At 40.0% G+C, this 15,588-nt stretch overlaps 1 protein-coding gene and 1 long non-coding RNA gene across 3 annotated transcripts in view; one reads left to right on the top strand and one right to left on the bottom strand.

Annotated features, from left to right (window-relative positions):
- PAFAH1B1 (platelet activating factor acetylhydrolase 1b regulatory subunit 1) overlaps positions 1 to 714 on the bottom strand; it is a 37,800-nt gene extending 37,086 nt beyond the window's left edge. The window contains exon 1 of one of the 2 annotated variants that reach the window (XM_049801856.1): positions 500 to 714. The gene's annotated coding sequence lies outside the window, so the exon portion shown is untranslated. Of the gene's footprint in view, positions 1 to 235; positions 454 to 499 lie in introns of those variants that run through there. The other variant, XM_049801857.1, reaches the window with a different exon arrangement.
- Positions 715 to 967: 253 nt separating this feature from the next.
- Positions 968 to 12,483, top strand: LOC126039170 (uncharacterized). The gene is made up of 3 exons (XR_007506233.1): positions 968 to 1,767; positions 7,877 to 7,997; positions 12,439 to 12,483. It is a non-coding gene; the product is annotated as an uncharacterized LOC126039170 (long non-coding RNA).
- Positions 12,484 to 15,588: the final 3,105 nt, after the last annotated feature.

The raw sequence follows: 15,588 nt of genomic DNA on the forward strand, positions 1-15,588 counted from the left end.
TGTCTGGCCCACTCCTCCCCCGCGCCCTGTTTTCCTGCTAAGTCACCGGCAGCCAGGACGGCCGCCGAAGCCCGGGAAGGGCCGGCGGAGAGGGGAGGGAACGGCGCCCGGCGGCCCCCACCCCACCCTACCCCACCCCACCCCGCCGGGGCGCGGGGACCGTCCCCCGCCTCGCCTGCCTCCCTCCCGCCCCGTCGCCCTGCCTCCCCCGCCTCCTCCCCGGCTCCCTCCTCACCAACGGGCGCGGCCGCCATTTTGAGAGCGAGCCGGAGAGAAGGAGGGAGGGGGCAGGAGGGAGAGCGGAGGGCGGGGAGCCGAGGAGAGGAGAGGAGGGGGGAGAGGAGAGGAGAGGAGAGGAGGAGAGCCGCGCCGGCCGCACGGCCCGCCGGGCCCCGCCGCCGGCCGGGACAGCCTCCCGCGGGAGGCGACGGCGGCCGGGGGAGGGAAGGCAGGCAGGCAGGCAGGGAGGGAGGGAGGGGAGGCGCGGCCCCGGCCTTACCCGAGCCGCCGCTTCGCTCTGCTCTGTGGGGCCGGCGCCGCCCGCCTCTCCCATTCACCGGTGCGGCGGGGCGGGACGCGGAGGAAAGGGGTCCGGGGAAGGGGAAGGGGGGGTGTCCCGGAGGCTCTCGCCGCTCAGCACCGCTCCGCTCCGCGGTCTGTCAGTGGCGCCCCGGCCGCCAGGAGGGAGGGAGGGAGCGGCGCGGCCCGCCGCGCCACTGCGCATGTGCGCGGCGGCGGCGGCGGCTGGAGGAGGGGGAGGCGGGGAGGCGGCGGGGGGGGCGTGGCCAGCCGCCGGCCGGCCACCATCTTGGGAGGCTGAGGCGTAAGGGCGCCGGTCCCGGCGTGCACTGCGCCGCTCGGCTCCCGGCCTGCCCCGCGCGGGCGCGCGCGCCCCGTGAGGCCTGTGGGGAGCGCCTGACACCGGCGCCGGGCCCCGGCAATGCCGGGACCCCCCGGGACCCGGTCGTTCTCCTTCCCTGGTGTCTTCCCCCCCCACTCTTCTGGTACCAGGCGTTGTAGCTCCTTGTAAGCGTCTCTTCCCAGGCGCCCGCGCTCCGGCTGCTGTGTGGCAACCTGCCGCCCATGTCACACACGCACGCACGCCACCGCGGTGGCGCTGCCGTTCTTTTCTTCGTCAGCGTTTTAATTAGTGACAAAGCTGCGTTGGCGATGTCTGTAAATGGCAAAAAACACCCGCAAATACCAGGGAAGAGGCCAATGCCACCGGAGGGGCTAGGAAGAGAAAGAAAAGGCAGAGCAAATATATACGTGTGTCAGTATGGCGTGGCCTGAAGAATGCTTTGTGGACTGTTGACATCGCTAGCGCTCGTGTGACACGAAACGTACGGTATCTGCATCGGCGCTGTGTGAAGCGATGGAGAGAACAGTGAGATGGGGCCTTGCGGTGCAGGGCGGCACAGCTTTCTGCTCTGGATAGCCATGAAGGAGCTGATGCTGGCTTTGTTCTAACCAAACTGGTGCAACTGCCAAGAAAAGTCTTAAAGTGGAGTTACACTGCTCCTTTCTGTGGGCTGTTGCGTTTGGTGTCGCCACACAGATACGCTGCTGCTGTGGCGTGTTCTGACTTGTGTGGAATCTGCTCCTGAGACAGCACTATTTATAGTGAGTAACCTCGTCCCGCAGACCTAGAGTTACCAGATTTGAAAGAAGCATGTGTGTCATTTGTGACCTTTACCTCTGTACAAGTGGAGATCCAGGAACCTGGTGTGTCCCTATGCATCTTGCTAGTGCACTTTCACGGACTCGGTATGAAAAAAATCGAGCTTTAAACTTGGAATAGAACATTTTCATAGTCTTCTACAAACCCTGCTTAGTTAAATCTCAAAATATCCTTGGTTTAATATGTCGGTGTTTCTAATGGTAAACTGAGGCACAGACCACTGATAATTTAATCCACGTGCTCACAAGAACTGACTGACAAAAGAGAGTACAGAGTCCTGGAGAACTGGACTGCCACCTCCTTCAGTTGCCATTTGACAAGCATAGTCAAGCAACTGTGTGCATCAGAAGCCAAATTCTCCTCTCAGTTTTTGATTTTGCAATCGTTATTGTCTTCAATGGTTTGAGTATTGGTGACAGCAGTCCTTCCGCAGGTGCTTTGCAAAACACTCTCTTTGGTAAATGCCAGAGATGAGTTGGCAGTGGACCCAACCAGTGTAACTGCTTAAGCGCAGTAAATCCAGATGCAAACCAGAAAGAGACCTGCTGTTACAGGAAATGGTTACATGTGTCGCTATCAAAGACCAGTGACCAAAGTCACCTTTAATGTTGGCAGGCATAACAGCATAATACAATGTTTAACGTGGGCCATAAAGTTTTCTGAAATGTTGATTTGACAAAATAAGTAATTCCACATGTAAAATTATCTGTATAGCAAAAACTTGAAGGAACTTCAAAGGACACTGAGAATTTCATGATCAAAAGATGTATAGTTTTATCTCTTTCTATTGCAAGTAGCAACTGAGATTACTCATACCTAAAGTATATGTAATGAATCTCTGTTTATGTACTGAGGGCACTTGACAGTGCTTTCTGTCAACTTCACTGTTGTGCTGTGGCTTATGGTCAGTCACTTTCTCTTTTGTTTATGTTGTTATTTTATCTAGCAGTAGGCAAGAGGGGGCTGTTTAAACTCAATACACAATGCAAAAATGCAAATGCATCCAAGACAAATTTTGACTATGAACCTGCATTTAACTTATTTTTTTAATTGACTAGATTACAAGTTTTAGATCCATTTAAGACTTGAAAATTTCTTATAGTTTATACCCAGAGGTGATGATATCACAGACCTTCCCAAATACACTGGTGACATTCAAAGTGGACTAAAAGTATAGAGTAATTCAGTTTCAATATACTGATTAATATAATTAATGATTAGATAAACGGTTGGATAAGTCAGCAGGCCAAATTCCCAGTGAGGAGGCAACACAGTGTGGATCTGATCCCTCTGTTTATGAAAAACAATCAAAACAGAGCAGCATGTGTCAGTATCCTGTACCAACATTTCAAGGAAATGTTCAGATACTTTACAAAAAAGAAGATTGGATCTGGCTATACTGTATTTTTTTCCACCCAGTATTTCTAAATTTCTGTGCTGACCACTGGCAATAGTACTCTCCTTCCATGGCAGAGATATTCCTGGTTCCCACATGAAGCACATGGCAGTGGTATTTCATAGACACGTCAACATAAGAAATGCAATGGAGCAAAATTGCAAATCTGCATGATCCTTTGTTTCGCCCAGGTATATAGAAAAATAATGTGTCCATCTGAAGATTATTACTTCCCACATTCTAAGTCCTAGGGGGTATTAGCCATTGTTCAATTTTTGCCTCTTAAATTGTTCTCTGCCAATTAACATACTTTTAATTTTTAAACATGTTAAGTAAATTTTCTTATCTCTTAAGAGGCATACAGTCATTGTATGCCACTGTATGTTTTTTAATGTGCTGATTATAAATGGACAGGCCTGGAAGTAGCTTAGAGCCTTCCACTCCTACTCTAAGTAGAGGATATGAGCCCTTTTCACATTCAGGTTAATTACTATAAACATGTTCTCAGTTATAGTTGTGCATGTATCTTACATCCTGAAGTCCCACAGACTTTGAACTGCTGTTCGCAAACCTTTGAGCCTGATGGTTCAGCCATTTTTCCCCCATCTGTACAGTCTACGTGTCCAGTCCATATCTTACCAGTTTGGCTATAACGATACTGGGAGACTATGTCAAAAGCCTTGCTGAAGTCCAAGTAAACAACATCCACAGCTCTCTCCTTGTCCATAGAGCTGGTCATCGCACTGCAGAATATCGGGCTGGTTAGGCTCATTAAGCACAGTCTGCGCTTGGTCAATCAGTGCTGGCTGCTCCCAGTCACCTTGTTGTTTCTTGTGCCGGAACATGGCCTCCAGGAGAGTCTGTTCCATAACCTTCCCAGGCTGGCCAGTCTGTAGTTCTGTAGAAGTGCCCATTACATTAACTGCAGTGAGTGAGCAGGATATCTGCAGAAACAGGGACTGAAATTTAGGGTAAGACTTGAAAATGGTACACCAAAATTACCTTTGCTTTATTTAAGTTTGTTTGCAAAGCAGGCAAAACTGCTTTGACATTCTCAAAATTCTAATATATCAAGTATTTTGGGGTGCATACTCAAGTCATAATTAGCACCTGCCCAAGAAATTAAATCCATTTCACAGAGATTAATGACTTTTCCCAACACTTTTATGACACAGGTATTTTATTCTCCTTTTACAGCTGGCCTTCCTTGTACTATTGTTGCCTGATACTGGGATGGAAGAAAAATCCCAACTCCCAGTACAGCTGAACTATGAGGAGTCTGAGAGCCCATTTTTCTTCATAGTTTCCTTGATTGCCACAATGTACCTTGATAACAGAAAGCACATACCCTCTGCCGTGGCGGGGAAATGCAGATCTTTCTGATTCCAACTTCAAATTTTTCTTCAGGATATTCCTAAAGTAAATGTTTACAACTTGTAATGCCACACTTCAGAGCGAGCCAGGCTTCTTCAGTGTATTTTTTACCATATGGGGTGGCACACACAGCTATATCTACTACACTGGAGATTACATATTTCAAAACGTTACATCAAAGCTTGCTAAAAGATTTCTGCTAAACACTGAAAACCTCATTCATTGATCGTTCATATGTTGCCTATGAATGAAAGTTGTCATTAATATTCTACGTGTGTACATATTTGTGTAGCAAAACATCCGTAGCGACTGTACCACTGTAATCAACTAATTTACATGTTGCAAGTCCATCGCGGTGCCTGACCTAGAAAAGATATGAGCTGTTACAACTACAGAGCTTTGAAAGAGAAAAAGTTGCACGAAAATGGCTCCACAGATTTGAACTGAAAGATTGACTCCGTTTTAGGTCAGGAATAAATTCTAGCGACACAAATACTGTCGTAACTAGGTGCCTAAGCACATACCAAAAGAAAATTAACTTCTAGCTCTGCCTTCCCATTCAATTTAGTGAGTCAATGGGCATGTCTACTTGTGTCATTAACCCTGTCATTGGAGTAAATCACAAGAAGTGAGAGTTTTCTCATCTTTTTGTTCACTAGTAGATAGTGACTTCTCTGTGGCTCAAGCAAGACTGCCTCTAAAACTGCAAAAGTGTCCACTTTATTGTTTTTATAGATGGAAGCACATGCAAAAGTTTCTGCCATTGTATATTTTTGAATTTTAACATCACTTGGGGTTTAACTTAAAGGTCTTGAAAAAATTACTGTTTCTGCAAACAAAACAGAGAGAAAATACCTATGTGTGGGAAAATTTTGTGTTCCCAATGCAAAACATAGCACAAAAGCATTCAGATTCCTTTTTAATGTGTATTCGGATTTTAGAAATCCTACTGCCGGTACTCCTGTGGCTTTTCCTATATATTATCAACGTAAGGATGAGGGCGATCTGTAACTGTATCCCTCTCTACCCAACCTTCTTAATAGCATTAAAAAGAAGAGAAGATAAACAAATCCGGTCTCTAATGTGTTTCAGTATTGAGAACCTTGGCCTTGTGCAAAGTCATCACCCTTCACAGTAGAATTTTTTACTGAAGTGAACCCCTTTTCAAATTTATTATAAAGAAAGTGAAGTGATTAAATTTTCAGCAAGTCTTCCATTTTTACTACTGGAAGTTCACATGCCTATATTTATTTAATTTTGCTTCTCATGTGGCCATCATGCAGAGGTTATAAAGAGTTTTTGCTACTAACAGTGACTTTCTATACTTTGATTCAATAGTCTGTATTTCTGTGGATATTTTCACATGGTTCCTTCTTTAAACTCACATGTTAGTCCAGCAACTACTTTTCCTAGAGCCAAAGGATGAAAGTCCAGGTACAAGTAGCATTTCATCAGCTTATCAGTTTTGGTTTTACTGGCTGTACCCTGACAGAGGACCTTATATAAACTTTATTGTTCACCTTTGAAGTAGGGCTTTATTGGACAGCTGTAAGCCTGGCTCACTTGTTAAGTCACAATTTATCTGCTGGCTATTTTGCGCTTTAGAGAGGGTATAATCAGTGTCTGCTGTGCCTCACATTCAACCTCCTCTGTCCCCACACAGCAAGATATTAAAAGTATCCTTTTTTGTGATGCTGTGAAAACAAGTATTGCATATAATAACCTCAACAAAGTTTTTAACATAGGAGTATTAATTGCAGGTATTTATTGCCATACAAGATGATGTTTTCTGTTCCCAAGTTTTTAAAATTTATTTGAGAATTACACTTATTCAAAGGATTAATATACTTATTTTTAGAACTTATTTAATATTTTCATCAAATTATTCCTTATATCTTCAAAATGCTTTTATGAGTTAAAGTGAATGCCAGTACCATGTAAATTCCAATTAAAAGTATAGTAAAGCAATGCCAAGATAATAAAAGATCCACCTTTCAATCGAATTGGCCATGCACTTTTGCATCCAAAAGATACACACAGCTTTCATGCTAATTTAGAGGTGTACTACAGCAGAACATGCAGATTAGGTCATCATAGAATCCTGTAGCTAACTAGAATAATTTGTGTGCATAAGTACCTGATTTGCATAGAAAACTGCTGCAAATGCACATGCAGATATTTTAGGTCAGATAAATCATTCATCAATCTTACAGATATGTTTCTAAGCATATTGCAACTGCAATTAAGCAAAGTTTGATGTACTCTGAGTGCAAGCCTTTGTTGTACCTCAGCATCACTTTTTCATTCACAGCTAAAACCTTTAGCAATCCCACTTTGGAATGAAATAAAAGAAACTAAGATTGTTGAAAGTACTGATGTAAGGTTTCTTCACAAATTTGTGTATCAAAGCAAAAAAAGCAACTATAACATTGGTAACATATAAGAGTTGGTCAGTATAAGGGTTGGGGAAAATAGTCCAAAGTATATTAGCATAAGGTAGGAGTATTAAAAGAGGGGAGAACAAACTAACATCAATGTATTCTTAATCCATAGTTATCCCAGATTTGGATTAAACTGCCTTCTGGAGGGTTTTTAGGGCCCTTTTTATATTGAAGTGTTTACCTTTAGTCACAGCATTTCTCCTTCTAATGGGTTTATATTTTAAAAAAGACTGAGATAAACTTCTCTGCCAAGTGTATCAATGGAATTGCTGCTGAGTCAAAAGCATAGTTAAAGCAAATATGTTGCTTTTTTAATTCTTTACATTCCATTCCTAATTATAGTAATGTGTAATCATGTATGTTGTTACTGCTGACACTGTCCAACCCCCTTCTAAATTCCTTTCACTATATTCCTTTTCACTTGAAATAATAAAGCACTGCCAGCAATGCTAAATGACATTGTTTGCATTTTATAGAATCATCATACAGCAAAGGGTAGTTTCACTGCACTCAACCTAATATTAAAAGATGTTCTTGTGTTATTTTCTTGCTTTTATAATTTTTTTGTTTATATATAACACATAGAAATCTGGAATTTGCTTCTAAGTTAAGACTTTCTTTCCACTAAATCATTTTCAGCCATACATATTAGTTTGTTATTGCAGAATCGCCAGAAGCTCTTTAAAGTTCTGCTTTTACAGCAGGAATCTGTTGCTCAAGATATTGTAAAACAATAGGGAAATATGGCCTCTGCCCCAAGGATGCTGCAGCATTCTAAACACAATTTTAATTGTACAAGCATCTTTATATTTAGTTGATCCATGAAAACTAGAGAAAGAAGTTATTCATAATGTCATTTCCATTATAGGCATGGGAAATGGAAAAAGCTATGTAGGAACTGTAACTTGTGGCTCTTCTAAAGAAAATTTATCAACAGTCTGTGATCATTGCATGTCTTGTTGACATAACATCTTACTGTTCTAGTCAGGTGCAACAGTAAGCTGCGCTGACTTGACAGAGTTGCTGCCTCTCCAGAAGGACGATGAACTTTGCAGCTGAAGTTATTAACAAGCTAACAGAGGAGATTTATAACATACAGGCTAAGGTATGCAGAAAGCGTGGTCAGTACCTACTTGAAAGATGATTTTTAATCTTATATGTCTTCTAAACAAAAATGTAATTCTGAACAGAAATACTTACCTCTTAAAGGGAAAATTAATGCTCTTCTTTTCCTGACGTACAATCTATGTAACTAATAAACCTTTTCCAAACTTTAATAAACTGACAATCTAGTCCTCCATTAAAATCAGCAACATTTTACAAAAATTAGAGCTATTCAGAATTGTAAATGCCATACTGATGCTTCATTTTTTAAAATTTTAGAATATTTATTATTACCAGAAAATTCAAATTTTCTTTTAGATTAGACTATTCCTAACTATTTTTTCTCAGTAACATCATGAATGTTATTGGTCTAACTAGAAGTCTTAGGAGTTGAAATAGATGTGTGCTGAGACTGCTGTCAACTTCATGCTGATTTAAAAGATGATCCAGGTTTCTTTCTAGTAGAAAGGAATATTGCAGCTTCCCTACTACCAGGAGGTAGGTGGCTCATAACTCCTTGTGATTCACATACATAAGAATGTACCATGAACAACCCATGCACAGATACTCACACGCCCTAATCAAATTATATGTTTGACACATTCTTAAAATGAAACTTTCTGAATGCAATTATACTTGTTAGTTGTGCTGTGATTCAGTATTATGCTACCTAGTAATGAAGTACTTCAATGGGATTTGGCTGTTCTTCATAGCGTATCTCATAAGGAAACAGTAACCTTAGCTTGCTTCTTCACCACTGTTTTTCCTCTGGAGGACAGGTATAATTAATAATGTTATCTAAAATGGGTTGTGAAGAAGGACCACTTAGAGATATCGCCTGTCATAGTAGGTATTTTCTAGTAAATGTACTGAAAATTGTAAATGGAAGAAAAAAATATGAGATTTAAAAGTTTTGTCAGACAGCAAATACACAGAAAGAAGACAGAATGGGGTAGAGTGCTTGCTGTTACTTTTGGGATGCTACACTACTACCCATGTGGAAGTTCAGCATTGAAAACTGTAAAGGGCAGAAGCAGTGAAATGATTCATTCTGTAGTACATGAATACATATATTTCTTTCGTCAATCCCTTCTAGCTGAAACTGTAATTCTGAATAATAAGGCAAATTGTAGAAGGAAGGAACATCTGTTCATTTTTGGAAAAGCTACAAATTCTTAACACTGATATACTGTGATGTTGTCCTGTGCTTTGGTTTCTCAATAACTCCTCTTCTTTTGGGCAAATCATTAAATGTTTTTTGAATACTTCTTGAAACATTTAAAATGCCAACATTATTAATTCATGTTTATGAAGTTTGTTTATATATATGCTTCAGTAAATGTAACCACAAGAGTAATACTAACAAGTATTGGAAAAAATCTCTTTCAAAACCAGTGGTAAAGCTCTAGGTGACTGTGATAGAATTCATCATCTAACTGGTTTGTAACATTTATAGCAGGATGTTAATGGGCATTCACACTCTACTGACTGAAGTGCTTTCTCAGACCTTTGGTATAGTTCTATTATTTGTTCTAAGCATAATTTAGGGCCCCCAGTGACCTTATTATGTTTATATATATAATTAGAAAAAGATACATTTCAGGATGTGACCTTTTTCCGTCAGGTTAGAAAGCGCACTTAATTAAAAATGCAGTGGAAATTAATGGAAAAGATGAATTGTCCCTGACTCTCTACTGTAATTTCTGTATTCATTCCAAATAGGAAACTCTAAGCAAATTTCATTAAATTAATGTGTTACCTAAAAAATCAGTGAAGACTGACTTCTGTGGTTTTAAAAGCTCTCTATGAAAAAAGGGAGTAGAACTTTACTTGAAGGTAAAAAATTAGCATCCAGCTGTGACATAACATTTTGCAGGCAAAACTTCCATTGGTTTCAATTAGAGCTGCACTAAAAGATTATAGTTAGGTAATAGAATGTTTTATTGAATAGTTTCATAATTCAATAAATTATTATATGACTGAAAGAGACATAGGACAGAGTGGTCTCAGCAGATGACAGGACATGATTGTCAGAGTCTTTACCCTTTATTTTACATCAGTACTCCATCCGGCTTATCCAGTAATGACACACAACTTTAACTAGGAACAAAGTGTGAGACTGGAATTATAAAAATTACAATTCAGTTTGTTACCATTTTAATGCATAGAGACATCCTTGGTTAGGAATTGTGTTAATAAATAATGACAATTCTTATTTGGAATTGAGAAGAATTTCTAATTGAGACTGATTTTCTAATTCTTAAAAAAATGGGAATGAACTCCTGTTTGGTTCATTTACAGAATCGCAGTAGATTTCCATTTGGCCTGGAGAGTTTTCTCTGTCCCCATTTTCAGGCTTCATTGTGTTATCTGTATTCACTTCTTTATCTTGTATGGCAGCTTTTTCATTATTAAGTAAGCTCTGTGAAGGATATACTAGATTAGAACAGTTTTGTCATCTTATGGCATGAGACAATACAAAGTACCTCCTAAGATTTCTGACATACTGATAAAGCAGATTTATTGATATGAACTATATCCAATACATCTAATCTGTAGTAGCTTCCGACCTGTTGTATTTACAGAGCTACTCTGGAATTTTTTCAGAAACAAACAAACCATTTGCCTCTTTTAAGTATTTGTTCAGAAGGATATAAAACAGCCAAAGATGCTAACAAGTCAGCAGAGACCAAGAATTGCATAAAAAAAGAAGTTTGGGTTTGCAAAGTTGTTTCTTCCCATCGCAGTATTTCCTAGGACTCTTATTTCTTAGGACTTAGAATTTATCAGGCTGATAGTAAGTAACACAGCTGAAAGAAATATCTTTTCTTTTAAGTTGGCAATGTAGCCATAATTTAAAAAAAGTGGTGGTGGGGGGGGGCAACTGATTGACATATTATGCCAGAATAATTAAGTTAGGTAAGGCTGTTAAAACGAAATTGAATTATAGTGAGACAGTAATAACTACTATGGGAGACTGGACTTTAAAATGTTCAGCTGTAATAGATCAACAGTCAGTTCTGTAAAATTCACCTTTCTATAGCCACCTACACATCTGTATGAACAGGCATTTACACAGCTGATAAATACCAGTCTAAGAGCTTGATTCTGAAGCAAATATATATGCAATTGCCATTTGTCACAGAGGCTGTTGCAGAAGCAGAAAGAAATTAAGCAGCCCAGAAACTGCTAAGAGTTACTTTAGTAAGTTGAAAAGAAAAAGTTATCAGGAAAAAACTTAAATCATTTGGGAAAAGTGGTTTGGTTTTTGGAGGGCCTGATCTTCTTGTATGGACTTCTGCTTTCTCCATCTCCTACCTTCTTCATCTACTGATGCTCAGGATACTTTCACCTTTTATTTTAATGTGAGCAGAACTGGGGTCCATGTGCTAGCATAGCTTTCAGAAGCATTCTTTGAATGCAGAGAAATACTTGTAGGCAATTCCAGCAACACAGCTTTTATTTTAATTTTCTTGACAGAAAAAGACCAAGCACTGAAAACTGCCATAATTACATTTTAATATCCAAAACAATCAGATAAGTTTTAAATGTCTAAGAACAAATGCTCAAGGGAAAATAAAACAAAAAACTTTCCACTTTCAGCCCAGTACATCAGTCTTCAGAGTGTATAACGGGCCAGATTCTATATGTTCACTGTTAGGTACTTTGTACAAACTACCTTTTTTAGTTCAGGGTGTTTTTCCCACAAGGGAATCTTTCCATGCTCCAAGTTAATTATGTTTCTCTCGTCTTGAGTTTCCTTACTACCTAGATATTTAAGCTAATGTAGTCTATTTTAGATTTTTTTAAAGTGCTCAGTGCTATGATATCTATGTACTAATCTAAAAAGATTATAAAAATCAGAATACAGGAAAGTAAAAGGACAGATCGGGATCATCCTAGTTCTCACAGAACATAGTATCTTTTGGCTGGCTTAAATAGTTGTCCTGAAGTAGTACTGCATTATGCTATGCAGAAGGTGTACAATTTAATGAGATGAGTTAATCCCTATATTCTAGGAAAAGACCTTTGATAGCATTATCTGTCATTACTTACGATACTGTGTGTATTAGAGGGCACAGAGCTATTCCTGAACTGCCAGGCCAGTTAAAGAAAAACAACCATTTACAGGGATCTAAAATTTAGTTGCTTACAAGCTACTCATCAGTCACTACAATGAGTATCAGAACCAAGAAATGACTGCAGTGTTTGTGGTGAGCACTAAAGAAGAGCAATGGGGGCACTGGGAAGGTACCAATGAACAACTCACTGGCTTTTGCAAGTTGCAGGGGCTCAGTAGCACTCAGCTCCAATTTGGGCCAATAATAGCAGTGATAGCTAAATAACAGAAAGAGGGCCACACACTTTACTAAGATAAAGCCAAGTGCTGAGGTTTTGTAATAAATCCCTTGCCCCACAATTTCCATCATCCTTGTCCACAGCTGGAAGTCTTCAAAGCCTGTTAGCAAACAGCAACAAGTATTCCACTGACACCCAAGATGGGGAAAATAAAACACCAGCAGTGCTAAATGGCACACATGGAGATGACAATCGTACTTGTTCAGCAGCCCTTTACCAGCTGAAGATTAAAAAATAATGTGGGTTCTTGCTGATGGGATGCATCACCAGTCAGAAAAATGGAACGCACTCTCGGACCAGAAAGAGCTGAGCCAGCTGAATGCGTTGGAAGGAGCTCTGTGCCAGTGAGCTGTTACCTAATAACTTGGTAGTTCGGGCTCTGATACAGTCAGAGAGCACAAGAGAGCTTTTTGTAGCCTGACATTTAGACACCTGAAACAGAAAGTCAGCTAAAATCACTGTATTTTTTTAATATTGGTAGTCCAGTGTTTATGTGAGCTGTGAGACGTAAAGGGGAGAAAAGTGAAGTTACATGTGGCTGTAAAGCCAGAATGGAGAAGTGGGGCCAAATAAGCAAGCAGGGGCCTCTCTAATGTAAATTATGAGCAGTGAGGGTTCCATAGTCCAGTAGTGATGAGACAGTTACCAGGAGCAGATACCAGTACCGTATGGAAGATGATGGAAATGCAGACAAGTCAGCAGGTAACACTAAAAGCCAAATGCACCGCAATGCCTTTTTGTCCCCACTTTTCAAAAGAGCACTGGAGTGACCCGAGAGGCAACTGGCGTGGTGACTGCAAAGGGGAGTGATGCTGCTCTGCAGGAGGAGGCTTCTGAAGGACAGGGAAATTCTTTCAGTGGCTGGTGATGTTTGTGGTTTGGTGTGTGGGTTTCTGACTCACCTATAAATTGTTACAAAGTTTGGCAGTAATTTTATTAGTAGAGACTCACCAGCTAAAGGAGAGTAAACACTGCTCAAAGGTAGTCAAAGATGGTGCTCATGCTGGTAAGGGCTCCCTAAAAAGCAGTAAGCATTTCCTGAAACCTTCTCCACCATGGATGCAGGAAAATCAGTTGCCCAGCTGAAAAAAGGTTAAAAATAATGTAAAGACAGCAACTTGATTAGTTTAACATTCATTCCTGTCTTAATGAACATCTAAAATACTTTCTTCCACCTTTAGACTGTAGAGCGATACTCTTCCTATAATTACAGGGCTATCACGAAAATTGGAAAGAAAAAAAAAAAGGCTACAAAAGATAAGTAGGTTAATTCCAGGAAAGTTCAGAGACATGGAAGCACATAGCTGTTGTACTTCTAAAAAGGTACAAGCACTTTGTCTAAATGTCTGCTTCTGACAGACAGCTTCCCTGAACTGAATTTTGGAAGCAAATTAAAACATGAACATTTTGTCTCAGCTATTGTGTTACTCAGGGCACTAACACTCTGAAACAACTTGTAGGAGGGGAATAAAAGGGAGACAAAGTGACAGATCACTAGAGAATTTGCCTGACCACCTTACTTCCTTTCCTTTCTTTTCTAATATTTTTATCTTGGACCACAAAGTGTAAACTTCTAATAACTTATTAATGCAAATATATGTGTCTATTAATATATTATTAGGCATAGACTCTGTGTGTGTGTGTGTGTGTAAATAATACAGTATAGATATGTACCTTCATGCTTATAATACTGCTAAAAGCTTGAGCTGAGCTTACCGTGTAGATTCAGAAAATTGAACACTATTATTTCATATGAAGAGAATTCTTCAGGATTAACCACATCTGCTACTTCAATATATATCACTTTGCCATTTTTCAGTGCATATTTTCAGCTCATAACATCTTTTTGCTGCTAAACGAATCCTATGAACACTTCCTTGGTGCTGCAGTTATTAGAGGTGAGCTATTTATCTTGTGGTTTCACTGTAAATGTTAACTCCTCTAAGACAGCACTTGCAGCTAAAAGAAGTGATCCCCCCTTCTGCAGTTCCCAACCTCTTCTTTCTGTCCCCATGCTGTTCCCTCCTTTTGTGTGATGACTGGATGGGAGAACAATCAAAGATAAACATAACCAAGAGTGAAAAATGACCCTACTTTTTACGTGCATAAGTTTCATGATGTGTTTCATCATGTGGCTACATGAAAACTGTGGCTGAGACAAATAAAAGGGCTGTATCAGCGTAGAAATGAGTGGATGGAGAAGCATGTGGCTGCTTCTCTCAGCACCAGTGCCAAGCTATATTGGTTTAAACGGTGATGTTAGAACTACACTATACTTCCCTCCAGTACTTGGATAAACCAAAATGTTTCTATTAACTTCAGTTAAACTATGGCTGTTGAAGAATTCAGAAGATCCACCCCCTGGGACACCTTACCTCTTCTTAGCCTCATCCAGTTCTTTAAGCTTATGGAAAGTCCCCCATTAAAGTCAACTGGAGCAGGCCCTTTAAGGTGCAAATGAATCTTTGGTTTAAATTAATGAAGTCATACCAGGAGTGAATATAGCCCTATTCCAATCAGATCTAATTTTTGTACAATGACTGCAATTAACAAAATACATTATTTTCAGATCATTCTTAATGGATGTAAGAGCTTGACATTAGCTATTTACTGTATCCCCCGACCAGCTTAAAAACATTGTAGAATCTCACCATAGTACATTTGAAATTGAGTAGAAAATTTTGGTACTTGTAATACTTTTTTTCTTTAAGATCTTGAAGTAATAAAATTCATTTTCATAGCATAACTTAGGATGTTTCACTGTGTGGTGCTGACAGTACTCTAGAATTCTTTACTGATGTATTTTTGTGCACTTCATTTTCCATTGCCTTGCTCCTTGTAGAGAAATTTACATATATGCAAAATGAATGTAAAAAAAATCATATCAAAATTGTGGCTTTTCTCACTAAGGTTTTGCAAGTGCTAATAATAAAACAGGGTGCAAGGCAAGTGGAGAATCTAGCCCTCAGGCATGAATCTGATTTCACATTATTCTTGTCCCATTCTTTGTTTTGATGTTCTTCTTAATTTTTATCAGTATTTTTACAAATTAAAAAATACACAACAAACTACACCATTCAGAAATTGTTGTGAAACTCATCAGCTAATACAAATTTTAATCTGGAGTGTTGAGAATGATGGTGAGAAGCAAGACAGGATGGAGTGGGGGTAGGGAACTTGGAATAATTTAAAGAAATTGGAGGAGAAGGCGAGAAGCTCATTTTATTCTCATC

The sequence above is a fragment of the Accipiter gentilis genome, chromosome 6 (genome assembly GCF_929443795.1).
Source record: "Accipiter gentilis chromosome 6, bAccGen1.1, whole genome shotgun sequence".
Classification (NCBI taxonomy): Eukaryota; Metazoa; Chordata; class Aves; order Accipitriformes; family Accipitridae; genus Astur; species Astur gentilis.